The sequence below is a fragment of the Peromyscus maniculatus genome, chromosome 13 (assembly GCF_049852395.1).
Source record: "Peromyscus maniculatus bairdii isolate BWxNUB_F1_BW_parent chromosome 13, HU_Pman_BW_mat_3.1, whole genome shotgun sequence".
Classification (NCBI taxonomy): domain Eukaryota; kingdom Metazoa; phylum Chordata; class Mammalia; order Rodentia; family Cricetidae; genus Peromyscus; species Peromyscus maniculatus.
The window spans coordinates 48,179,734-48,206,475 of NC_134864.1; the positions used below are offsets into that span (position 1 = coordinate 48,179,734).

At 38.8% G+C, this 26,742-nt stretch overlaps 1 protein-coding gene across 8 annotated transcripts in view; it reads right to left on the reverse strand.

Annotated features, from left to right (window-relative positions):
• Map2 (microtubule associated protein 2) overlaps positions 1-26,742 on the reverse strand; it is a 280,850-nt gene that overhangs the window by 199,665 nt on the left and 54,443 nt on the right. For 6 of the 8 annotated variants that reach the window (XM_076550219.1, XM_076550221.1, XM_076550225.1 and 3 more), the window contains exon 2: positions 6,170-6,220. The exons of the other annotated variants lie outside the window; for them this stretch is intronic. The gene's annotated coding sequence lies outside the window, so the exon portion shown is untranslated. The remainder of the gene's footprint in view (positions 1-6,169; positions 6,221-26,742) is intronic. 8 annotated transcript variants of the gene reach the window in all.

Here is a 26,742-nt window from a genome sequence, read left to right on the forward strand (position 1 = left end):
TGTTCATTCTAAGGACGCTATCTATCTTTAAGGGTGGAAGGTGGGTGTCAATGGAAACCACACACACACACACACACACACACACACACACACACACACATACACACACACACACACATACACACACACACACATACACACACACACACACACTGTTCTGACATGCATTAGGAGACATTTTTTAATGCCCGTTCATATATACAATGAAGAAAAAATGTGACCAAAAGATAGCAAGCATAATTTCTGAAACCACATGGGGTATTAATGTTGGAACTGCAAAAGTTTGGCAAAAAGAAAAGGTATCCGAGCACACAATGATCAGAGCTTAATTAGAAATAAAATAGGTCTTGAATCCAGGTTGTTTCTGGCAGTGTCTGCCTGCGTTGAATCATGAATTCGCTGAAGTCTTGGGTCTGAACACACCACATGTACACTACCCACTGCATGTACCTTCACACTCTTGCAAGATGCTTCCTGGAACACTGGCTCCGAGCCAAGCCCCCTGTGTGCCATCCGTTAAAGCACTACCACTGTTGACCAAGTCTTCTTTCCTACAGAAACCAGAGGTCCTTAACATTTCCCTACCATCGTGCCTCAGCCTGCATCAGAGTACTGCAACTTTGGATCATACACTGTTAGAATGCTGGATTGTAAACATTGCCGTTTGAGTTGTTCATTTGAATTAAATGTATAAAAAGGAATTAAGCGAATTTTGGCTTGGGATGAGGTAATAATTTCCAGCATTTTCTGATATGTCCCTGACTGTGTGTACTAGGTAATTATGTGATGTGACATTCTTTTTTTTTTTTTTTTTTTGGTTTTTCGAGACAGGGTTTCTCTGTGTAGCTTTGCGCCTTTCCTGGGACTCAGAGATCCACCTGGCTCTGCCTCCCGAGTGCTGGGATTAAAGGCGTGCGCCGCCGCCGCCGCCGCCGCCGCCGCCGCCGCCGCCGCCGCCGCCGCCGCCACCACCACTCGGCTGTGATGTGGCATTCTTAATAATGATCAACTCTGAAAAATGTTGAAGAAAACCTACGTCCTAGAGTATCGAATATTCAGCCAAGGTTTAATTCTTTCTGTAAAACTACACAGGACATCCTCATTAATATGCAAAATTGTTTTAAACTTTAGTAAAAGGTCAAAATTATATATATATATATATATATATATATATATATATATATATATATATATATCAAACCTACAAAATAGATCTCATAATTTAATTCTTACCCATTGCTAGATAGCATCTCTAATATCTTACTCTATAAAGATTACTGCCATGAATATCCTTCCACTCAGCGGATTATTTTAACATTGCATTTAGTATCAATTTAAAAAATGTACAATCTAAGGAAATTAATGTCTTTGAAGTGGCAAACAAGTTGTGAGACTGACTTGGGCTACTCGGGACTATTGTCCCAGTGAGCACTTTATTGGTGGCATATTCTATATGAATGTCACCATTTCAATATTGGTGTTAAAATTAGGATTTCATTTTTTCCCTCTCAAAGTGGCAAGGAATAATGATTTCTAACGTGTGTGTGTGCACGCGCGCGCGCATGTGCGCGCGCGCACGCGCATTTTTCCTATGTGTACAAGTGTTTGTGTGTATGGATGCATATATGTACATATGCATGAGGAAGGCAGAGGACAACCCTGGGTGTTACTCCTCAGGTACCATCCACCTTACGTTGAGGTCTCTCACTGGTCTGGAGATGATTAGATTAAGATGACGGGCCAGAAAGTTGCAGTGATTCCCCAGACTCCACCTCCCTGGCAGTGGGACAAAAGTGACCATGCTCAGCTCTTATGCATGTCTCCTGGAGATCAAACTCAGGTCCTCTTGCCTACATTGCAAGCTCTTCAACATCTCCCCATCCATCCCCATAGCCCCAATGGTTTCTGGATCTTTAAATAATTGAGTATAAGATAGGAAATATATGCTCATTAAGGAATGGTCCTGAGATATTAAATATTAATCCGAGCAGCATAACTTTCATGTTCTATAGAATTACTAAACATTGTTAATTTTACCGGCTTTTTTGTTTTCTACTTCAGAAGACTGTTCAACTTCCACTGTTGAAGTAACAATCATGTACAATGATGTTTATTTCATCATGGCTGCTCAGAGAAGGAAGTTAAGAACCCTGACAAATGGAAGGGTGACAGCCTGAACATTCCTACAATTGAAGTGTTTCTCAACATGTGATGTAGAAGATAGTACACTAACTTTTTCTGGAGATGTTTGGAATATTGCAAGAATTAATATTGTTTTAAAAACTTAGAAAAAAGGATCATAAGTTTTTAACTGGTATTTTGATTTTTCTTAAATTCTATCCTTAGTGTTTTAAAAATATTCATCTTTCTAAATTGATACTGTCATATAGTTTATAAAATGTAAAGATAAAAGGAAACGATGACTGTCCATCAAGGCATCTTAAACTTTTTCAGCTCTTATCCCTTTATCCCCAAGAAATTTTTATGTTGTTCCTTTATATGAAAAGGTATACTAATCAAACATTTACTGATACTAAATCAAAAGAAATTTAATCGAGACACTTTAACCACATTAAAAATCCTGTTTTCAACCAACTGGAAATTACAAAAGGCAAAGTTGAATTTTAAGTTTGTAAAAACAATACACTAACCTGGCGGTGCTATTAATGATAAGAATAGAGAACCATGGTTTTGAGGTGCTCAACACTTTAAAGTGTTGTAAAGAAGCATCGTCGAGATTACTGTTCTCCTTCCTGGACCTTACACCAATATTCCCTCATCCAATCATTTTAGATGATTTGAAATGTCTTCCCAGTGTGCATTCACTGACACTGTGTTTCAAGGACTCACCTGTAAGAGCATCACTTCTGAGGTACAGATAGGAGGATAGGGGTTACAAGACCACTCTCAGTTCCATAGTGAGTAGAAGATCAACCTGGGCTACATAAAACTTTGTCTCAAATAAATAAACAAACCCATCAACTCTATTGTTTCTGATGAGCTAACGTATTTTTTAAAGTCTTCCTGTGTCTAGCTGCTTTTATAAAATATTATATAGATAACTGTCCATCAAACTTGTTTTAAAAATTTCTTCATTTTCAATTAGAAAGACCTGATAATGGAGATTTAAATAGGCTTCCAGTTTTTGTATATCTCAATTAGCATATTTATTTGAACATATCTATTCTTCTGATTTTTCACATCTTGGTAAAGCACAATGTTCATGTTCACACAAAGGAAACTCTCAGCATTGGCAGTGGGTAAGATATCAGATTAAGGCAAAACATTGTGCATTACTGTTTTCTGGACAAAAATTTATTTACTTTTAATCATTTCTTTTTCGGAAAAGTAGTCAAAGCATGATGGGAATTCAAATTTCTATTTAGACAATACAATGAGACAAGAAGACTGAAACCGGGAAAAGTTTGAGCATGGAAACTATTCCTGATGCAAGTACAGATACCTGGCAAATCTCTCCCTAGACTTTTACTTTCTGTTTGCCAGGTCTAATAGGATGGGGGTGGGGAGGTATAGCAAGGAAAAAAATGTAGTAAGGAGCAAGAGGAGGGGGAAGAGCTAACAAATCTGAAGTTTTTTTTTTTTTTTTTAAAGCTATATGGAAGCTTATTATCTTGTAACTAAATTTAAAAACACAACTAGAGATTAAATGGAGACACCCTGCATGACTAGATAATGCTGCTCCCGGATACGGTAGGCTACTAAATGAAATTACAGGTCCAGGTACGTTATCTTAACATGGGAATTGTTTACTTGGAAGATGCCAGAGCCCCTCTTGCAAACCCCAACTGTACAACACAGGCTTCTGTGAATCCACTCACTTGTCCACAGAACTAGAGGATAAGACCCTGTGTCTGAGGACACCACACCCCTTAGTTGTAAAGCAGGACAGAACTAAGCTGGCAGTTTCTTCCTTGGTAGCTAATTTTCAAAGTGCTGGAGGTTCAGTGCAAGCAGCTGGGAGAGAAAAGGCCTTGATGGACTGACTTACCAAGCTGGGAACCCTGTGAACTACAGAACCAAACTGACAAGCAAGTTGTGCCCACCTGCTCAAGAAGAGCACAATTGCTGTGGGGAAAACCAAGAGGCCCCTGACCGAATTTGAGGCCTACTCCTCAGGAGACCATCTATGACTACTACTAAAAATCCAGTCAACAATAGTCCCTTGGAAGGCCCTAGGTGCCCAGAAAGGAACTTAACTGCTCTTGAACTGACTTGTCATAGCATCAAACTGTCTTCTAAATATCTGTCATCCACATAGAGAAATGCTACTCTCAGTCTCAATCACAGAAGCCTCTCTTTGCAGTGAATGATGGTGAATACAGAGTCATGGCTGTCCAAGATCCTGACAATAAGGATCCAAGGGGACAGGAAGACTGGAAGAGCCAAGAGGCCAGGAGAAGGGCTCTGGAATGCCATCCTCTAGTTAAAATGTAGCCGTTGCAGTCATGAACTCCACAGCCGTAGGTATTTGCACTGGGCCTGAACAAGGCTGGCTCTTTTCACAGCCAGTCCTGGATGGGGGAATGGCTTAGTGGACCCTGCCTTTTACTCAAGAACTATTAATTATTGATTGATTCTGGGAGAAGGGGAGTCACTGTTTTCGCCTGTGCATCTACCACAAAGCCTACTGGGCTCCAATAGACAGCTCTGAATCTATGGTCGGTCACACAGGTAGGTTAGTCAAACTCAGTGGGACACACACACACACACACACACACACACACACACACACACAAACACGCACACACGCACACAAAATACACAGGAATGCTAGGAAGACAAGGTAGGCAAGGGGGTTGTTGTAGACAGAGGTGGAAAGGAGAATGGGAAATAAGAGTGATTGGTATGTGTTATATACATTGTATACGTGAAATTGTCAGAGGTAATTCAATTAGTAATACTAATACAGATATAGCATATTTAAACAGATATAAATTTATTTGGCATATAGAAAAGAGTGAACTAAAAGGAAGCCAGACTAAGCTAAGTGTTTCCAGCACATTCAACTCAAAACTTTATCAAAAATAACATAACATAATTTATAAACAGACTTTAAATCATCCCCATCAAATATTTTACCTGACTTTTTTTTCTTTATTAAATACCCAAATACCAATACATGTAAGTCCAACATGTTTCATTTAATTTCATACAGATTAAAAAATGGGAAAGCACCATTTGTACTTGAAAGAGATTTTTTAAAAAGTGATACTGTTACCCTTTCATCTGAGGGAGGGTGTGTGTGTGTGTGTGTGTTGTTCCTGGCAATGGAGAGTGATATCAGAATTGTGGCCAGAAAAGTACGTATTTACTGTGTGCCTGATATATTAGGCACTTCAGCTTAAAGAGCTAAATACGGAGTTTAAAATGGAAGTTCCTGATTAATGTAAGCATGAATGAAAACCCAGTGTTTTCCTTCAAGTTACTCATTAACAAAAAGACCATGCACAAAGCTTAGCCGCGCCTGGTATTCTGCTCTTTATGAGCAACAAAAATCCTCATTGCTTTCAGGGCTTGGTTTATCATTTTATTTTGACTCTGAATTCAAGTTTTAGAGAAGACAATAGAGGAGATAAGTGGATCCCCAGTCCTGTTGGTGTGAGGGTCCCCTAAGGCTCTGTTATTACTGCAAACTCATGGGAGCTGATTTAGAGTGGCCTACAAAAGCCAGCTAAAGAGAAAACAGAACAGAAGAAGTGGCATCTTAACATTCTGCTGGTTAACGAAAATGTGTGATTCACAAATGCACTTTCAACTCTCTTCTTCTTAGGTAATGCATTCTGTGAGGACCAAATTGTAGAACCAAATGTGTTTTCCTGTAAATTCAGAAAGCAAACGATTCTTTAAAAATATAAGCCAGTTTTTGTTTAATTCTTCGAAGGAATTAAAATGCAGATGCTTTTATTTCACCAAAATTTAGTTAGTAAAGTGAAAGAAGTAAAACATTCAACAACTGAACAACTTCTATAAAATCAAACAATGCTGAGAATCGTATTTATTAGTGAGCCAAGGGTTTGATATATGCAGTTTATGCCCTAGCCTGCTCTTTGCCACAGTTGACTAGAATATCCTGAACTATCAAGTAAAAGACTCAAAAATCCCCTGTAAAAGCTTGCTTGTTCATGATCAATATAAGCACAGCACTGACCTTAATTCCAGCCAGCAGTCACAATATAGATTGGATCAGATCAATAGAAATCTGAAAGGAAAAGATAGCTCCATTAGACTAAATCAGTTGAGTAAGTTGGCTTTTCTTTGTCTAAGGAAGAAACCCAAGTCAGACATTAAACAACTTGTTTCGCATACTGTAAAATATGCTGGCCGACACAGATCGCTTTACAACATGCCCTGCTTAGGTAGAAATAACTTTTTAAATTCATAGTCATTTTTAAGCTTCATTTTAAAATGTGTAATAAATGTCAAAATTAGGTCCTATTTTTGCTTTCAGCATTTTGTGCATTCAAAGAATCCTTAAGCATATAATCTAAAACACCCACAGTCTACTTGTAATATGCTACTATTTACCATGAAGATTTGCTTAATAACAAAATCAATTCATTTGCACCCTGCCTTATATTCTCTACCTACACTATCTACACTATCTAAACCACATGCTGAGATCCTAATTTTCTTCTTTTAAACTTTTATTTCATAATTTAATTTAATTTTACATATCAGCCACAGAGTCCCTTGTTCTCTACCCCCATTTCCATCTCCTAATTTTCAATGTGATGGATACTGGAGACAACTGCATGCTTATAAAAGAGAAATTCAGAAATAAAGAAATTGAGACTACTGTACATCAGAAATAACAACACAGGAAGCTCCTTTGTTCTTTCTGCCATGTAAGGAGAGCAAAGTAGCAGCCAGCCATCTCTCTACACAGAACCAAGCCTCATCAGTCACTGAACTGATGGCCTTGGTCTTTTCAGCATCCTGAGCCTGGGAAATAAATTTCTATTGTTTATAAGTCAGCCCATCTATGGTATGTTTGTTATAACAGTCTTGACTGTCTAAGACAGATCTTTAATCTGATTTAATACCCACAGAGAGTCTGTAGATCTTTAGTCCAGGATCATCAATCAGTCCAAAGGTAGTCAAGGTCAAAGAAGACAATTTCATTGGCAATTTATCAGTCTTCTCATTGGTCCCCTGTGCATAAGCCTGGCCATTAAAATATGCTGAGAAGTAAATATGTGGGAAAGCACACTGTCAGAGGGAAGGAACAGAGAAGGGGAATTAAGGAGAAAACAATTTTTCAAAGTCTGTGGTGAAAATCAGCCCATCATTTAGACCAGCAAAGAAAAGTCTGAGGAATGACAAAGAGTGAAATTCTCAACTTGCTTCAAAAAGTATTCATAACAGCATCTCCAGTTAAGAAAACCAGGTAGCTTAACTGTTGGAAGGTAGCTTATGCCTAAGTCAGAAACGTTTCATCATTAGATGTTTAGGCAAAGCCCATCCAATAGTTTAACATCCAACAAACTTGATTTAGTGAAAAGAATCACATAAAGTAATATAATAGAAATACTAGTCAGCACCAACAAAACATACCACTCAACATGGAATTGTTGGTGTTTATTTCAGAGCCTGTGAATAGGAAAAATAATTTATTTATCTAAGAATGAAAGGAGGGGTTGATAAACCAGTTGACATTCTTTTCTATTGTTTGAGAACTTTATTCACATATATAATGTGTGTTGAACAAATCCAGTACCCATTCTTTTCCTTTTTGTGTCCCCCACCCCATTGTCCCTGTTGAAATTTTTTAATTGGACATTATCAGGGGCTTTAAAAAATTATACTTCAGTATGTCTACCTCCATGCCAGACATCTGACATTATTTTACTTTGATACAAAATTCTTTATCTGAATATAGTCAACATTCCTCCAAATAGATCATATTTTCTATGGTACCAAATAAACTCACAAAGGAATAAGGAAGTATTTTCAACATTAAAAAAATACAATATCCATGAGGCACCATCAATGACATCATGGCTTCCCAAAATGGTCTTTTTAAGACATTTGGAAATAAATGGCAATACATGAAAATCAATTGGAAATAAGAAATAAGGTTGAAAGAATCTAATGTGACTTCACAGTCTGAGAATGAAACAGTAACTAGTGCGGACACATCCCAGCAGTAAGTTATTGTGAACTTTCCAGCACAAAATAAAAAATAATTTTCTTTTGATCCACACATATTATTATTTCAAAGTACTATTTAAGCTCCCAGTATATAAATACCTATCATATTAATTAAATTGAATGGTACCACATATTGAGATAATCTAAAATATTCTCTACTAGCTAATAGCTTTCAAAGTTTTAACAGTACACATTCAAAGAAAAGGAGAAATTAACAATTTGATGAAAGCAGAAATTTAAGTAGAGAAAATGCACCCCAAATATATGAGGAAATAATGCTAGAAGAGTGGGAAGGAGAGTGTGTTCACACTAAATGGCTGGCTCTATTTGTGGCTGGGCATGTGTGTGACTGCTAGACATGTGCACAATCCTGTGTGCAAGAGATGGCTACTATAATGTGCATGAGCACTAGGTCACAGAAGAACAGGAAGTGCACACTGCGTATACGTGCACGTTAATCATGGTGATTAGAAGTCATCATTCCTTAGGAAATTTGTCTCAATGTGGGGAATCATGTTATTGTGTAGGTAGGACTCTAAACTTACATGCATATCTCAAGACATTATTGTATACCCCTTAACTGTATAATAGTTTTATTAAAAGTATTTAATGGAAACAGGAGTGAGAATTGCTGGCTTTGTGTTAGTGAGCCCTGTGTATCCTGTGGTGTTCATTGGTTCATTGGTTCCCTGTTTGTGTTTAAGGGAAACACTTCTGTCTGAGGTGCTTCCTCAGCAGCAACCTGGAACTTTGGGGGAAAAAATGCAACCCAGTTATTGAGCAAAGAGGCACAAAATAGTGAAGATTTATGTTGCCCTACGGCACAGTCTTCACAGGGAACATCTGCCACTTCAAACACACAGGTCAAGACTTCTGTGTAGTATTTTGCTAAACAAAGCCCTGAACATAATTCAAAGAGAGTTATTTTCAACAGGAGTTGGCATCTGCCTTCAGGCAGCTTACTGTATCAGCATATTAAAATCACCATTTCTCTGGCCTCTCTTTTTCCTCTCCCAAGGGGCAAGAGAAATGCCAGAAATTAATCTTCAAGAGTCAGTTTTTAGAGCTTGTTCTCTTTTTCAGTCAATGAGAAATGTTTTCATGTCCACACTAAATCATATGGTGATGGCCCGATTGTACATAAACCACATAACAAACAGATGTGAGCCTGTGTACACCTCACAATGAGTAAAAGCTGGAAACATCAGGGATAGTTACCAACTAATTAGCAAAATAGCTTGGCAAGCCAGGAAGCAGAAAGCTCAGCCTGGAGCCAAGCCGTTATACCCTTTACATCCCACACTAGTGACTACTTAGTTCACAACCATAAAGGTTCTGCCACTTCCCAAATTAGCACCACTAGCTGGGGACAGTGTTGAAACAGAGGAGTCACAGCCGAGACTGGAGACCAAGGCATAGCTTGTTCCCTTTTCTCCAGGTGCTTCCCAGCCAGCACTTCTTATACTTAATCACCTTAATCAAAGTCATAATAACAGGTATGAGATGATACCTCGTTTTGGTTTTTACTTACATTTCCCTGGTCAGCTGTGTTGAGCACGGTATTCTCAATTTATTGGTCATTTTTACCTTTTCTTTGGAAAAACTTCTATTTTGTCCTTAGTTCATTTTTAATAAAGTAATTTTTGTTTGTTGCTATTGAGCTGTATGAATTCCTTGTACCTTTTGGATGTAAACCAGTTATCAGTCACATGGCTTACAATGTCCTTACACCTTGAGACTGCCTTCTCATTCTGCTGTTATCTTTGTATTTCTCGAAAATACATGGGGGGCTTAAAGAGCAGAATTTTTCATTGGGGACTGGAGTGAAAAAAATCAGGGTACCAGCATGGTTGGGCTCTGACTAAGATTCTCTTCCTAAACTGTGAACAGCCATCTATTTATCTTCTTAGATTTAGAAGAAAGAAAGCTTTTTCTTCCCTTCTTTGTACAAGGCCATGGATCCCTCTGGACTTGGCCCTCACTTTGTGAATTCACTTCATTGACCATCTCCTAAGGGCTCATGTTCTAAATACAGTCACATTGGTGGGTTAGGACTTTGGTAACAAATGAACTGTGGAGGATTACAATCCGTCTCCAACAATATGCATGAGGATATAAGGAATGGCAAGACAAGTGTGTGACAGTGAAAAGAGGTTCTGAGAGTCTGAAACCAGCACTCAATAAGGTGGTGGCATATTTAGACTAGAAGTCTGAAGTATTATTGGGTTCTAAGCAAGCCTTTATTATACTCATGAAGGCTGAGTTTCTGGCAGAACCATAAAGGAAAGATGTCCATCAGACAGATGACTGACTTATTCATGAAGGGCATGATGTTGTGTGATACGAAGGGGAGTGAAATTTTACTTAATACTGAAACAAAGACAGCAAGGGTTTAATGTAGGCTAGACTACATCAACATGGAATAAGAATTGCATGTTTATTAGGCAATCTAGCTGCCTATCTAGCCAGCCCCCATAACTGTGTACTTAATCATGCTTTGCCTTGACAAGTAAGTATAACATTTATAGAGCCTTGGCTGTTTGTAAGCCAGATAGTAGCTAATCAATGCCATATCCGGCCTCCCCAGACTCTGGGGTGCTCTAGGTTAGTGACCCAGCAAATCTATGTTTGCGTCCCAGGCACTTAGTGTGAAACATGCCACAAAGACAGGGATCTATTAATGTGAAATGAGTCACTCCCTAGAGAAAGAGGCTGAGTCATGGCCACTCCAACTAGCTTCACCTCTAGACACTATTTGTCATATAAAACAAAATCGTAGGAAGCTAGGCTCCAGGCTTTGCTCTTGATGGAATGTTCTGTACCCTGACATGCTTGCTGTAGCTGCCACAACAAAGTCTGGAAATGGAAGTTAAAATTTGAGAAGACTCATTGCATGCTGGGAAACTGGACACAATTCACCTATTTACTGTCAAAACACAGAAAGAAAATTTAAAAAAAAGACTTTGAATGCTTAAATCATGGTAGTTCTAAATGAAAATGAGAGTGCTGTTTCAAATACAACAAAAATAATAACGAGAAGGGAGGGAAATGTGTTTCATATAACCCGAGTACTGCACAGAGCAAGACAAATACGATTGACTTAATCCTCACACAAGAAGATGCAGCATATACTACCATTATCTCCAGAAGCAAACCATAAGAATTTAAAAATGTATGAAATTAAATTTATGATATCTGCTAAAAAAGATGCAGATTCTCAACTAATACTATCTCTTTATCCTCTCTCTCTCTCTCTCTCTCTCTCTCTCTCTCTCTCTCTCTCTCTCTCTCTCTCTCTCTCCCTCTTCGTTCCTCCTTTCCTCTCTCTGTCTGTCTGTCTGTCTCTCTGTTCCCCCTCCTGTGTGTGTGTGTGTGTGTGTGTGTGTGTGTGTGTGTGTGTGTGTGTGTGTGTGTGTGTGTTTGTGTGTGTGTGCATACATGCTTGTTTGGGTACATGAGGGTGTAAGTGTGGGAGTGAATGTATGTATGTGGGCATGTGGAGGCGAAAGGTCCATCTCTAGTGTTCCTCTATAGCACTGTCTACTTTTTTTGAGACTTGGTCTGAAGCTTGTTGAATAGCCAAGGCTGATTGACCAGCAGGCAACATTAGAGTTACAAGCATGTTTGCCACCGTACCCAGCTTTTGTATGTGAGTCTTGGGGATTGAACTCAGGTCTTCACGCTTGCATGGAAAAGAATTGGTTGATTTTTCTACTCCCAGCCCACAAATGTCTTCTACTAAGCAAAAGAAATAATAAAAAACAGAGATAAGATTAAAATCATGCATAAATTTTAGGAGCTGGTCAGTGTGTGTATATTATGGGAGCCCGTTTTTCGGTTTCCTTGTGGCTTTACCCAGCATGTGTGCATAGAGGATGATTAGGACCACAGGCCTGAGTGTAGGTGTCTGAAATGGTCTGCACTTGGTTGTGCTGGGGGAGGAGGTCTTTTGCTCCATTCCCTTGGCATCTTTATAAAAACCCTGGGGCAGAGACAGTCAGGGCCCGTTGGAAAAGGTTCCAGGCCCTCTTGGGGCTATCCTTTATTTTCTATCTGTTTATCTCTGCAAGATTCTCCACAATAAATCCTTCTATCTAATATTCCCTGCTCCTCACACTCAAGAAAACTCTGGGGAACTGCGGGGTTGGTGGGTAAACGCCCCACAGCATATATACATGTAAATTAGACTATATATGTATATATATGCGTGTGATACAAATATAAATACACACATATCGATGTTATATATTTACACTTAAGACATGGATAAATTTTCCTTACTAAATTTTGCCAGGTTGAAATTCAAACAGAAGCCATAAGGACAAACAAACTTTGGAAAACTAATCATGAAAAATAACATCTTAACATTTTGAAATGTTAAGATTCTAATTTCCCATAGCACTTGCTCTAAGAATTTTCATGATTCAAAGTTTTAGGAGACGACAGTCACTATTTTATTATTTTTGATTTTAAACTTTTTAAAGATAAGGGCTCATGGAGTCTACATTCACCTAGATGTGCTACGTAGCTGAGGGTGGCTTTGATCTGCTGATCCTCCAGCCTCTGCCTCAGAGCAATGGCATTACAAGCTTGTATCGCTACATCTGGCTTACATGGCATTAAGGATTGAACATAGGCTCTAAGTATGCTAGGCAAGTCCTCACGAAATTAAGCTGCATCTGCATCTAACCACTATTTACTAAAGAAATGTTTTATTGACATTTAAGAATCCATGTTCAAAAATGCCCTAGATAGCCTCATAATGCGTTTGCTTTTCTTCACATTTACTTTTAATTCTAATGATGCTCAATGTTGAGACACATATGTGTAAGGAACAATTAATGGAAAAATGAGGTCATGAATCTGAAAGAGAAAGGAAGGACACATGGAATGGTTTGGAGGGAAGAAAGGAAAGGGAAAAGTGATATAAATATAATCTAAAAATCAAAAGAAATAATTTTAAAAACAAAAAATGGAAAAGGAGTTAAGTTGAGGTTGGAGGGCTGGGGAGATGTTACAGGAGGCATGGGCAGATCAGTATAATGAAAATACATGTATAAAATACTCAAAAGAATTACTGAAAATATTGTTTTTTTTAAAAAAACCCACACAACTGTGAAAGCCAGCAGTACATCTGAGTTATGCTGTATCCTATAGACAAGGAAACAGAGTTGAGTAATGAATCTATAAAAGCCGACAAGCTGATTTTTAACAGCATGAAAACCTACTCATTTACTCAAGTAATTAGCCTTTAAAGATGGCGGGTTTTTGAAATAGTTTTATAGTAAAGCGAATAAAGTGAATGCATCACTATTTGCCGAAAGTGTTTAATGGAACTACTTTTCTTCAATTCCTGAGTTTACAGCTGCACTATGTAAAAATGAAGGGCCTACACAATGCAGACATCAGGAGGAACTGTGCCTTTGTATCTGAAATCATGATGCTTTTCAGGGTTAAAGCTACCTAGATTTCCTTCATTTCAGAAATTATAAGTTCTCCTAGACCTGCTAAAACAATATCTCATCATATGACTAAAGCTTGAATTTCGAAGGAATATACAATTATATCCAATTTTAGTAGTGAAGCAAATCTTTTCCCCAAATCTCCAATTTCCTGAAAACCCCAGTAAGGTTCTAGCGAGTCAAATTCACACATTCCACACATTGTGAGGCTCAGGTGTCTCCATCAGAAACATTCTTTTGGGTTAGTCTAGGTATATTTAAGTCTACCAATGCTTCTGTTAAATTTGATTCTTCAAAGAGCCAAAATTAAAAATTACAAAGTCTTCTGAAGGGCATAAAAAGATTGTTTTTCAGTACTACTTATGTAAAAGAACATTTATATCCATTTTAATATTCTCAGTACATTTCATTACATGTATAGGACCCAGAAAAAAAGCTGCAGCAAAAGTTAAACATTAGATTTCCTTCAAAAAGGCTATAGGAAAAATGTTTTTAAAGGCTAAAGAAAAAAATATAACTTTATAAAATGACTTTAAAATATATTACCTACATGAAGGGAAGAAGGGAGAGAGGGAGAGAGAGAGAGAGAGAGAGAGAGAGAGAGAGAGAGAGAGAGAGAGAGAGAGAGAGAGAGAGAAGAACAATTTAAATGCCATGCAGAGTGATAATGGTTCCCCAAAGTGCCAGAAGCTATTTAACAAAAACCACAGTGTCAGGCATGGGGAATCTCCTTCCAGTAGTTGTTCAGGGGAGTCCAAGAGACTCCTAAAACAATAGAAGCTATTGCCACTGCCCTTGCTGGTCTCCCAGAACGTGAAGGTCAGACCTTATTGCTGAAAACACCAGACACCAGACACGGGACTGGGAGAAATTGAATTGGAACTGACCTGGAAGCCTCCTCCCTAAGGACTGGCTCACAGAGATCAAAGGAGAGAAGTACAGTCAATAGTCATGCCCAGCTTTAAAGCCTACAAAGCACAACAGTGACTGGATATACAAGCTGTCCCTAATAGTGGAATAGGGACCTTTTTTATTGTGGAGAAACTGAATAATTGGAATTAAGACCCACTCAATAGAAGCGAATTCATGCCTGGTACTGTAAGTCTAGTCAACTAACCACAGCTATAGAGGTCACAGACCCTAGAGGAGAAATTACTACTGCCTCTTTCCTAAACTGGTATTATTTCTAAATGCATTTTAGATTCTTGTTTTTATGACCACAGAGGAATGTGCTTCTTACCCCTCATATAAGAAGCATCTATGTACAATAGGTAGTAGATATTACAGAGATGCACAACCGGTCAAAATGCGGAGAGTAAGTAACCATGAGGTATTCTCTCCAAGTGATACATCTGCAGTATGACCCATGCACCCAAGGCTCAGGAAAGCTTGCCAAAGAGGGTGCAGAAAGACTGTAAGAACCAGAGAACCAGGAGGTCTGCTGTGAGTGTTTTCTAGACAGGTCAGGGAAGCTGCATCCATGAAATCTCAAAAAAAAAATATGATTGTCTAAACAACACCAGCATAATGACAACTTCAGCCAGCATGCCAAGGTTGATGGGGGGAATTCCACAAGGCCCCACCCCTAGATGAAGAGCTATGGGCAATCAGTGGCTACTGAGAGGGGGAGAATCAGTCTTTTCATGGTCTGGGCTCCCTGAAAGGGTCATTCAATCCCAAGTGGTCAGTCCTAAAGCAACCTATATATGAGTAACATTAAATGGACTGGACAGGTGTTGTTTGTATATACATATGCATATATGAAGTTATCAAAAGTATATACAGTATTTATATATGAAGTTATAAAAAATATAAAATGTTTAGATTGAAAAAGGATTTCTTCTGAGTTGAAAGCAACAATGTAGGATTCATGTTACACTTTATTTCCTTGGAATCCATTATCTCTCACCTGTACAAACCAACGGCTAATCCTTTTTTTTTCCCCCACAAAGAGCACTGAACAACTAACCTGGGCTCATAGCTCACAGACTCTGGACTTGATAGCTAGGGAGCCTGCATGGGACCAACCTAGGCCCTCTACATACGTGTGACAGTAATGTAGCTAGGTCTATTTGTGGGATTCCTGGAGGTGGGGACAGGGCCTGTCCCTAACACTTGAGCTAGGTTTTGGGAACCTTGTCCCCATACTAGGTTGCCTTGTCCAGCCTTACAAAGGGAGGAGCTTAGTCCTATCTCACCTTGATATGCCATGCTTTACTGGCACCCATAGAAGGCCTGCCCCTTCCTGAACAGAAACAGAGGAGGAGTGGATGGGGGGCACAGAGGGGAGGCAGGAGGAGGGAACGGGAGGAGAGGAGGGAGGGGAAACTGCTGCTGGGATGTAAAATAAATGAAAAAATTAATTAAAAAAGTTATTAAAAAGAGTATGTGTAATTAAAAGAAATATAGTCAGTGATATATTTACAGTTTTAAAAATCATGAATCTAAAGTTACAAGTAAAATGCTATAAATGATTAAATATGCAACTTATTCTCAGTTGTCTACCTTACAGAGATTCAAATGCCATCCAAGAAAGAAATCACGCAGCTAATCAAGGAAAGCAAATGGCCCAACGTTTGCTATTTCATCCAGTAAAATGTTCCCCAAAAGTATGAGTTTTCATTTCCAAACTTTTGATTACAAAACACGCCATAGAAAGTAAATCTTATAATGTGTCCATAATGAATTGATTATCTCTTCTTGTTTGGGCCAAGCACAAAATTATTTACCATACACCACTGATTAAGCTCCTGCTGGTAAGTCTATCAATCATCAAGCAGTTCACAGAGACGAAATAAGTTTTGACAGCAGGCAGGCAAGGCCCAAACCCTGTTTGTTCCACAGGGCTCGCAAGAGCACAGCTCATTGAGCGTAGACAACAGGTTTCCCTGTCACTTCTGGGAAGAGACAGCAATTGATGGACCTAGTGTCACAACAGACTAACTCCAGGTCTGGGCAGCGGTGGGAGAAAGTGAACAGGGGTCATCCTTCTGCAACAAGCAGCCAGGTCACCTGATTCCCTTGTGTGCCTGTCACAACTGCAGCCACGCCGCCCAACTGCCATGGCAGTCCCAGCTGCAGGAATCTCGCTGGCCTTTAGTAACAGGAACAGCAGGTTCCAATTTCTCATTCACTATTCGCTGACGACGACGACCACGAGATGTTCAAACTTTTTGAAGAGGCTTACTTCTTATTCGAACCCAATCAAGAAGGCCAAATCATTTGAAATAAAACAAACAAAAAGCAGATTCGGGTCAGACAGTGAGTGTTTGCTTACATCGGTAATTTACTCCCCAAAAAAAATTCTTGGAGGAAGGCGCAGTGGAATGGTGCATCAAAGGAAGAGAGAGCCTTTGGGCCTGGGGGCGGGGGGCGGTAGCTCAATCCGCAAAGTGCTTGCCTTACAAACAGAAGAGGACTTTAGTTAAAGCCTCAAGTCCACATTCTATGAAAGATGGACACTGAGACACTCATTCTTAATTCCAGGGCTGAGGAGTCAGAGACAGGCAGACCCCTGCGGCTTGCTGTCCAAGCAACCTAAACTTACTGTGAGCTCAAGCCTGTGAGAGAGAATGTCTTCAAACCAAAGGGAATATGATTCATAAGGAATAAGATTCAGAGCTGTCCTATGACCTCCACATGCATGTGTAAATATTTGCATGCATATCTCCATGCATGTACACACACATATACATACATACACATACACACACACACACACACAGGGGAGGGGGTGGGGGAGAGAGAGAGAGAGAGAGAGAGAGAGAGAGAGAGAGAGAGAGAGAGAGAGAGAGAGAGAGAGAGAGAGGTCTTTGACTTGCTGGCACGAAGCTATGAAACTAGTGACCACAGAACTAGCAGTGACCATCAATTGTATTAGTAAGCATTTGCTGCTTAACAAGGAAGCCTGTTATTCCCCTGCACTAAAGCGAGCAGCAGTTTTTCTACCTCAGCCAACATAAATGGCGACCACAAAAATCCTTTTTCCCAGCATGCTTTTCCTTTCTACTTTTCCCCTCCTTGGGAAACTCAAAAGAGGTCAGCACCGTTACCCTTATTACCCAGAAATATGAACCCAGGTTTCAGGAGAGAACAGGAATGTTGCACAGTGGCCTTAACTTGTCAGGAATACAATGCGGTCTGATTCCTGCTCTCTCAAGGGATGATGACTTGGGTAAAACAAACAGAATTGGGCAGAAACGGGAGCATAATCAATCTTCTGGAATAATCAATCTTCCGAGGCCTCGAAGAAAATCTCTCCCAGCTGTCAGCCACCTTCCCGCCTCCATTTCCATTTGGTCTTTCCTACCACGAAAGGATGGATGAAAGCAAATGGCTTTTCCTTCAGACAAAACATGCCACAACAACTTTGAAAGATTACCATCACTCCAGCATTGTTACAAGACAAATGGAAGAGGCAATTATGACACTATGGCCTCCAATTCTAAAATGTATTTTTCTTATATATGACATAAACATAATAGGTAGATTGTACCAGCAAAATGCAACAGGTAATTTTAAGGATACCACTTTTTCATCAAAAGGCAAATGCATGACTGAGTATGGATAGCAGTGGCCATGATAAAATAAACATTAAAATAAGTCAAACTTTTAAATAACTGCAAATTTTCTTCTTTTAGATTAATGTTTTCCTTAATATAATACATATACATTATATACAGTTAGGAAAATATTAACAAAACTAATTTGGTATGACATCTCCTCTCTGTAATGTTAGTAAGCAATTCTTATATTAAGTTAAATACTCAAAACCAGAGTTAAAAATTAGGTTCACAGTTATTAAAGTTGTATCAATAATTTACTCTTAACAGAGCCATAAGTACACTTTCATGTTCCTTTTTTCTAATCCATTGCTTCACTACCATGTTTTCACTTCAAAAGTCCATAATAAGGACACTGAGGTCCACCCCTACCTATTTGATAATGTGCTAAAGTTTAGCAAAACGTAGACAACTCAATAAGTCAGACCACAATCATGGGGTATATCAGTATTCCAATGTTTTACTGCATTTTATTTATTTACTTTTTATATGTGTTAGCATTTTACTTGCATATGTATACATATACACATATATGCATGTCTAGTGCACATGGAGGCGAAAGGAAGGTGTTTGATCCTCTGGAACAGGAATTATAGACAACTGTGAACTGCCATGAAAGTAGTGAGGACCCAAATGAAGCCCTGTGTAAGAGCAGCAAGCATCTTAACCACCGAGCCATATTTTCACACTTATACTATAAATATTTTTAATAGTACACAGACAAAAATTCAAGGTAGCTGTTATAAATGAAAACATCCCAGGCCATGTATTTTAATCTTGAGATTGTTTGACTATGTCTGGGTCTTGGCATTTTTAATCTCTAGAATGGAGATAACAATGCCTGTTTCCCAGTGTTATTTGAAGATTGAGATAATGTAGCTCAAAAGCATAGCAGGCAGCTTAATACATAAGGAAGGCTCAGTTCTTCATCCTACCACACGCTTGTAAACATCTGCTAGCTTAGGGGCTGGAGAAATGGCTCAGCAGTTAAGAGCACATACTTGTCTTTTGGAGAATGTGACTTCAGTTCCTAACATCCATGTTGGGTACCTCACAACCACCTACAACTCCAGTTCCGGGGATCTGATGTTTCTCAGTCTCCACAGGCACCTGCATTCATTTGCACATACCCACACACAGGCATACACATATACGCATATTTTTCAAATAATAAAAACAAATCTTTAAAAACAAAAATCACTGACTTCTGTGGTTGACAATGTATTAACCCAAACACATACTGCTATGTGGGGAAGAATTTTCATAGTTGGTTTTTTTTTTTTTTTTTTTTTTGCTTGTTTGTTTTTTTTTAACAGTGTTTCTCTGTGTAGCCCTGGGTGTTCTGGAACTTGCTCTGCAGATCGTGCTGACCTTAAATTCAAAGATCTGCCTGCCTCTACCTCCTGAGTGCTGGGATAAAAGGGATGTGCCACCACTGCCCGGCTGCCATAGTTCTTATGAGTCTGATAAGTTTAAAGGCACTATTGGCTCTGTATCCAACAATGCTGACACTGAATTTTCTGATAAATGAAATTTACTGTTTCACATAATATTTATTTTCCCTACTTGCAATTTTTATAAATACTTTTTAAGGGACCACATTAATTTATTGAGACATCCCCACACATTTATTATTACATGTATACAGTGTACACTGTTGTATGTATATGCTTTCTGAGATATAAAACACATTGAGAGCATGCCAACCCAAGGAGTGGTGATTCAGTAAAAGAGCTAAGATACCTGAATTATATCCACAATGGCAATACTCATAGGTTTCCAAATATGAATGAATATGACAATGCTTCTGCTGTCTTTCAGACTTATTTAAATCAATTAGTGTGTCACTGGATGTCACAGTAGTTCATCTTTTCCCTTCCTCCTTCTTCTGTTCATTCCCTTCTTCCCCCTTCCTCTCCATAAGCACTGACAACAACAAATACTCTGTAAGCTAAACTATTTTTCTCACAAAAATCTATTATGTGACACAGACATACTGCTATGACTCTACATGACAGACAGAGTCTTTTCCTCTGTGCTAAGTACATTGTCATAACCACCATATAAGCCTGAAACCATATGTACCATCCTTTTGCCATTGAGAGAAGTCCTGTGTTATGGCTTGAATTAGAATGACCCTCATAGGCTTGCGTATCTGAATACTTTGTTCCCAGTTGGAGGTTATCTTTCAAGAGGTTGTAGAGCCTTTAGGAGGTGGAGCCTTGCTAGAGGAAGTAGGTCACTAGGGGATGGGCTTTAAGAATTCACAGCTTCATCCTACTTTTTGTTCTGTCTACCTGGTTCCTGTGTGTAGATGAAAATGTGATCAGCAGATTTTTAAATTTCTGTGGTGGTATGAATGAAAATGGTCCTCCATAGGCTCACAGGGAGTGGTGCTATTAGGAGGTGTGGCCTTGTTGGAGGAAGTGTCATGGGGTAGGGTTTTGAGGTGTCAGATGCTCAAGGTAGGCCTGGTGTCTCTCCCTCTTCCTGCTGCCTGCCAATTCAGATGTAGAACTCTCAGCTCCTTCTCCAGCACCATGTCTGTCTGTGTGCCACCATACTTCCCACCATAACAACAATGGACTAAACCTCTGAACTGTAAGCCAGCCCCAATTAAATGTTTTCTTTTATAAGAGTTGTCATGGTCATAGCATCTATTCACATCACTAGAAACCCTAACTAGGACAATTTTTCTGACTGTTGCCATGCATCCCCTGCCAAAATCAACTCTATTTTCTGGAACTATGCTAAAATAGTTCTCCGGGTTGATTTTGGTGGGAACAATTTATCACAGTAATAGAAAAGTCAATATATACCTTGTGGTTCAGTCAAAGCTTCAAGATGAAGCAGAGCAGAGAGGGATGAAGAGGGAATAGACCTGAATAAAGAAGGAGAGAAGGAAGGATAGAGACCTGGAGTAAAGGTGTGGTGTGGGATGGTCTGTATGTCAAATGTGTGGCTCTGACTGGTCAATAAATAAAACACTGATTGGCCAGTGGCCAGGCAGGAAGTATAGGCGGGACTAACAGAGAGGAGAATTGAGAGAACAGGAAGGCAGAGGAAGACACTGCCAACTGTTACTTGCCATGACAAGCAGCATGTGAAGATGCCGGTAAGCCATAAGCCATGTGGCAAAGTATAGATTTATATAAATGGAATTATTTAAGATGTAAGAACTAGATAGCTAGAAGCCTGAGCTATTAGGCCAAACAGTTTAAATAATATAAGCGTCTGTGTGTTTATTTTATAAGTGGGCTGTTGGACTGCCGGGACTTGGCGGGACCCAGAGAGAAAACTCTCCAGCTACAAAGGTGAAAGGAGAGGAGGGAGAGGAAGACACAGAGAAGGAAGTGAGAGCAGTATCAAGAACAAGGCCAGCTAATGACCACAGGGCTAACCTGAGCCCCACAACCTCTAACCAGCGACTTCCGGACTTTTTAGATATCTCTTCTAGTTTTAGTTAAAGTCATTCATTACAAATATTTTTTTAATTACAGGTGAAGTTTCCCAATAATGTAAATACTGATAGGAAGTCTAATTCTAACATTAAGTAAGACATTTTCATGATTTACAAGGCAGAGTCAGGCTTGGTCAGTGGCAGATTACAAGCTATAATAAAATATGTAATGAAGAAAAAGAAAAGCTTTATATTGCCTCCATTGCAAGTTACTTATAAAGCAAAAGTAGGTGATCCCCCCCCAAACACATAAAGCAATACTAGCTTGTCATCATATTTAAATTTTCCCCAGGGATCCAAAAATTCCACAATAAAATGAACTAATTCAGAATAAAAAAAAAAGATGCAATAGTTTTACAATTTCTCATGTAAATTGGGATCTAGTAGTTTTCCTCCAGATGGAATAAAAGATTCAAGTTTATAAAGCCAGCACACCTGAGTACTACCTGTGGTCCACAGCGTTATATCTAACGTTGACTTATCATTCGCCTGTGCTAGAAGCTCATCTGTCTCAGAACATCACCAAGCTTTCCCTCTATTGCATAGTGATTACCAACTGAGTTTATATAAGTCTAATACACTACTCATAGTCTAACCAGCTAATCAATGGAGCCCACACTTAGTCACTGTTTACAATTCACTCAAATATTTTGGTTATTTTACAATGCCCATTTTAAATGTTAAGGGATGGTGAGGAAAACATCAAATGCACATAAATAGCTATGTCTTAATTAAACAAAAGGATCTGACATATTCAAGATAAATACAGGAAACAGAAGTAACAACAAATATATTTATAGGTTCAGTGATACAAAAACCATTTGTCATTTGGGCTTTCTACTTTTTATTTTGATGCCTAATTTGAAAACAGTTGGAACATTCAATTACTATACCTATTAAGGCTGAAAGAAGTCAAAATGTATCAAGTCCTTTTGAGATTCCCATTAAGAAAACTAAATTTTATGGCTTTAATTTTTAAAAAATATTTGCTTCATGTGTACGTGTGTGTAGTAGTAGTAAAAATATTGTTTTTTTCAGTAGTTTAATGTTGCACAATTTTCTATCTCAAGCTAGGAGTGATACTATATCTAGTTATACAATCTCCGAAATTTTCTACAGTGTGTGGGCTTCACTCATTCTTCTTCATGCATCCTACCCTTGATTCTTAAGACTATGAAAGCAGCATTTCTCCACTGGTAGGTATAAAGTAAAAAAAAAAAAAAAAAAAAAAAAAAAAAACAAATATTAAGCTTTTAAGTATTGAGTGTCTGGCTTTACACAACTGACCTCAAAATGACCATTATCAACATAGTTCTCCATTAAGTAAACAGCTACATGACTTAAAATATTATTACTCTCCTGAATAGCATAAATACCATGCGATTTCTTCAACAAAGTTTCATATAAATTATTTCATATAAATTATTTTTAATACTTTAAGTAGATTTCTCTGCCAATTCAGTCAACCTCCAGAATTTCTTTCATTAATTTAAATTAAATATGGTGGCTTATACATATGGGAAATATGTCTTTTGAACAAATATTTCAAAGAAAAATATAGCAACCATAAGTTGGAACCCAGTGCACTTTCTCATGTTAAAAATATTTCATGCTTATTAGAAATCTACAGAAAGCAAATCACTTGCTTTCATCACTTAAAACTGAATCAGCATATGCTAGGAGGGTTAGAAATTTATACTCATCAAAATCAGTGCCCAAAAGGATTTTACTAATTGCTTCTCAACAAATGAAAGTGCTTAAGTGAAGTCAAGCCACTGAAGTTGTGTGACTGGCTAAGTTAGATACTTATGCAAAAGTCATCTCAGAAAAACCCACAAAGCCAACTGAATTTCATTCCACTTACAGTTAAAATGTCCAGTCCAAAATATAGGCACGTCCTTCAAACTAAAGATAAATCTCCCAGGATATCAACTAATCCATTTGCATAACCAAGTTTAGTGAGGAATCAGACCATAGACCAACAAAGCATAAACTGTAGAACTGTGTACCAAGTGGGTGATCACAGTCGCCGCAAGTAGGTTCATTAATGATGTAAGGAGCAGCAGTACCAAGTCAATTATTTACACGTGCCTGCCCTACTTAAGCTGAGAAAGTGGACACCACAATGAAAGCTCAGTGGCTGCAACATGATGGGTGTAGATGACACAACCACACCATCTCTTTCTTCGAGTGTTTCTTGTTCTTATATGGTATTATGAATTGTATATCAGCATCCAGATGCATTTGGAGAACTTGAAAGTCGCACACACTTGGCTTTAAGATGAATAAGCAAACCATTATTGGTTACTTTAAGTGGAGGACTCTTTAGATGTGTTAACCAGTATAGCTTTTGAATGTATGTGAGATCAACAATCTTGTCTTCACTCCACATGAAAGCACAGAGAGCCACTTCTTTGAGATCACCTACATGGGTCATGATGAAGATTTTCATTTGAACTCTTTTGTTTCTCTTAAAATTGCTGTCCTTTTGAAACAGGTAATGGGATCAGTCCTGACATGACTCCCATGATGTATATTGATTTCTTCTTCTCTTTTCCCTATATTTAACTGATCTGACACAGGCACTATGAAACTTTAGACTCATCAGCACTTTCTTATGGTGTACAGTAGGTAATTTATAAAAATAGCTTTCTGTTAGTGTCAGTGCAGTCCGGCAGAAAAAAAGAATACGCTGAAGAAAGAGAAGAGAGGCCAAAAAAGGAAAGCAAAGAACAGAAAATTTGGAGAAATCTCTTAATATCCAATAGAAATTGTCATTGCATTGGTTAAATTAAAAACTTGAGGTTTGTTCTGTCCACACATGCCCCCATTAAGGACAATTGTGAGGGGTCTGGGGCATGAAATAAGCTTCAAGCGCTTGTCATTAAAGCAATGGAGAGAAAACCAAATGCAAACAACAACACGCCACATTTTTCTTTCTTTTATAGAGCTGCACATCTGTGATGTCTTGGTGTCTTTCATGTACTATTCCTCATTGTCTTTAAGGGAAACAAAACCCTGACTTCTTGTTTCAGAATATCTGGACTCACTGTAAAACAGCACTATTCAGGGCACACTTATCACCCAGCATCCCCAGTTGCACCATTAAATATGAAGAAGTGAATGGATTACTTTCATGGGCTCATGCTCCTCTGAAAAACCCCCACAGTAACACTTGTATAGTGCCAGCCTGGCCTGCAAGCTATCTTACCAGCAGACTCCAGCAAAAGCACTGGGAAGCCACCGTCAGACTCTGGACTTGCAGCTGAGACCTGCTGGCAAACTGCCCTCTAACAGTATGGCCTTCTTCATGGGTGCCAGCAAGACTTGGCCTCATTTAAAAAGAAAAATAGCTCAGGCAGTTTTGTGGTGAAGTTTTGAATGCTTAGCTGAATTCAATTAAGACGACAAAGTGTGTGTGTGTGTGTGTGTGTGTGTGTGTGTGTGTGTGTGTGTGTGTGTGTGTGTGTGTGGTGAGGGGCTGCCTTCACATGGTCCAGAACAAAAATTCTACGTTTTTTTCCCTCTGAAGAGCTAGCTCACTTTACTCTAATGAAGAAAAGACATTTCGTTTAGAATAAAAAAGATGAATTGTCATAAAGAGAACTTAAAAGGTGTCGTGTCAAGCCAGCTGACATGAGAGAGCAATATTTAGGTGATGAGTTAAGAAAACAGCTGGCATAATTAAGGCCTGGAGGTGCACTCTGTGGTCGAGGAAAAAAAACAAAACAAAACAGAGAGCATTTCATCATACGGACATTGTATATTTTTCAAGAAATGAAACCTCCAATGTTGCTTTTCCCAGCCTGAAGTTGGTGACAGGGCCCGGAGACTGTTTTTATTACAGTGGACTCTCTGCCCAGTTTTAATCACCATGAGGGAAATGGCTCTCTGACCAGCATGATGTATTTTACTGTTAGGATCTGCAAGTGGTGAGCAGCCATGCATTTCTCAGGTGACAGCCTGAATCATAAGCATGGCTGAATGAAAACCAAAATGAAAACGGGCAGGACGGTGGCAGGACTGACACCTTTTCTGTCAATGGTTTTCTTTCCACTGCCTCTGTGCAAGGAGATATTTACTTCCAATGAAGGGAATTCAATGTGTTGTTTTTGTTTTTTTTCCTCCATGATTTTTTTGTTTCCTTACGTATTGCTATTTGATTTGATTTAGAGTGCTGAGATGGAACCCAGTGCTCTGTGTTTGTTAGGCAAGTACTCTACCACTGTGCTACAGCCCCAGCAATGGGAAATCACCTAAATGGGACCTCAGTGACTCTGACTTCTGACCATCTACATCTCCAGTATGAAATGAGGACCCAGAACCACATTCTATTTTTTCCCCTATTTTTCTTTTATTGAAAATAGATTTTTTTTCCCCACACGATATGTTCTGATTATGGTGTCCCCTCCCCGTAGCTCCTCTGAGATCATAACCACGTTTCTTAGGAGAAAGTCTCAATTTAAAATTCCTGACAATTTCAGAGCATTTTCTAAAAGTTTGATTTTTTTCCTGGGGGTGCTGTTTTCTGCCATGGGTGATGAGAATCTTGCTTCCTGTTTTTGGCCTAATTTTTTAATTTAGCAAGTGAAACACTGGATTTCATGGCAATGTTTCACCAGGGTCCTTTGCTCACATTCTCCACCATTTATCATGCCCTCCTACTAATCCTGCTTCCGCCTCTGCATGTGTGTAATTACACATATATGTGAAAATAGGAAACGTGTGTCTGGGGAACTCATTTTAGTTTTGTTTATTTGAGTCAGAATCTTACCCTCTAACCCTGACTAGCCTTGAACTTGGCATTGCTTGTCGTAGTTTTCTGAGTGTTGGGATTATAGGTTTGCACCCCACTGCCAGGCCAAACCTGTATTTGGACATACGAAGTTGTTATTATAATAAAAGATATTAAGCCTGAAGGATAGGGGCATTGAGCCCAGTGGAAATACCTCCTGCTCTGACAAAGAGAAAGGAAAGCTTCCCCCAACAAAGTCACAGGGTATGCTGACTTCTCATCCAGTAATTTTTCCAAGAGAAAAACAATTACAATTTTCCTAGGGACTGTCCAAAGAAGCTTCTGGACTGA